Source organism: Limulus polyphemus, unplaced genomic scaffold, assembly GCF_000517525.1.
Source record: "Limulus polyphemus unplaced genomic scaffold, Limulus_polyphemus-2.1.2 Scaffold24, whole genome shotgun sequence".
Lineage (NCBI taxonomy): Eukaryota > Metazoa > Arthropoda > Merostomata > Xiphosura > Limulidae > Limulus > Limulus polyphemus.
Window position 1 is genome coordinate 83258 of NW_013665634.1, and position 1402 is coordinate 84659.

General features: G+C 28.9%; 1 protein-coding gene across 1 annotated transcript in view; it reads right to left on the minus strand.

Moving 5' to 3' along the window:
- Nucleotides 1-1402, minus strand: part of LOC106458831 (eukaryotic translation initiation factor 3 subunit M-like) — a 21725-nt gene that overhangs the window by 571 nt on the left and 19752 nt on the right. The window lies entirely within an intron of this gene.

Sequence of the window (1402 nt, forward strand, 5' to 3'; positions counted from 1 at the left end):
AAGCTATTTAGTCTAAATATTTATGTTTTTGTGTTATAATTTGTTGTCATTCTAAAATGAAAGAGGCATAATTTACATTCATTTCTTAATATTTTATGATGGTTACGAGATTGGTCAAATCTACCAAACCCGTACAGAAATTCATTACTGAAAATAACAGATAAAATATAAAGTTTTTTTCCTAAGCATTGTAATGTTTACTGATAATGTGTCAAATTTGTTTAACATTTGCTTATTCATTTAAAAGTTATATCATGAAAACTATAACAAGCGCAAAATGGTTAAGAGGTCGGTTCCAGGAACCAAGCCTGTGCTGAAAGAGTTAATAATAACACAAACTTTTTCTGTATGCTTCAAACATCTTGCTCTAAATTATTTTCTGCAAACAATGAACTGGATTTCAACATCATCTATTGCTTAAGATTTAATTAAAGTTGTTTAAAAAAACACCTTATAAGCTTTTGAAAATTTACCCAAACCTTACATCAGTATGAATGCATGTCACAGTACAAAGACCACATTATGGAAGTGGCACTTAAATGACATTTTAAAAAAAAGACTGAAACAATTGACCTGCCAAACTACAATGTATGAAAACATTTAACATCATGCAACATGTACATACAAGACATTTTATGTATATAAATGCTATAAAAAAGTACTGTTTTATAGTATCATAGCATAAGTTTAATAAAAAATAACTCCAGAGTGGTTTACATCAAAATGATGGAATCTTGTTCATTTTCAGAAACTATTAAGAAAATAATAACAGTCTGGTAAAAAAAGTTATAAAACTTTTGCCCTTATTTTCCATTGGAGCTGTACATGTAGTTGTAATGATTGAGCAAGTCTGGGATTGGTGTTGTATTGCTACACTCACAGTTCGATGGTAAAGTACAACCTTTGTTTCAGTTTTATATTGGAAGACTACTTGTCAAATATTTTTCAGTCGTGTAAAATTCACTGGCCAATTTTTATGAATATTGTCTGTTTCATTCACATGTGTGCGAGCAATGCAGAGTTTGACTTTTTTAAGTTATTTAAGAATTTTATGTTTTAACTGCTGAATGGGTGAGGAAAACACTATGATTGACATACAATTATAAAGTACATTTAAATATTTGAGCAATAATTAAATAACTAATTTAAAACAACTTGTTAGTTGTTGTGTATGCTCCTTTCAGTTGTAAGAAGAGTATTTCTATAAATATAGAGTCCAGCAAGATAATGCTGGATTATATATACGTATTGTCTGTAAGATAGAACATGTGTAAACATATAATGGAATGAAAATTGTACAAATTATGTTAATCAATATTTCAAGCAAGGTGCATTACAAATATATATATGTGTGAGTGTGTGTGTGTATACACACTGAGTGGTCACAAGTAAATAGACACCT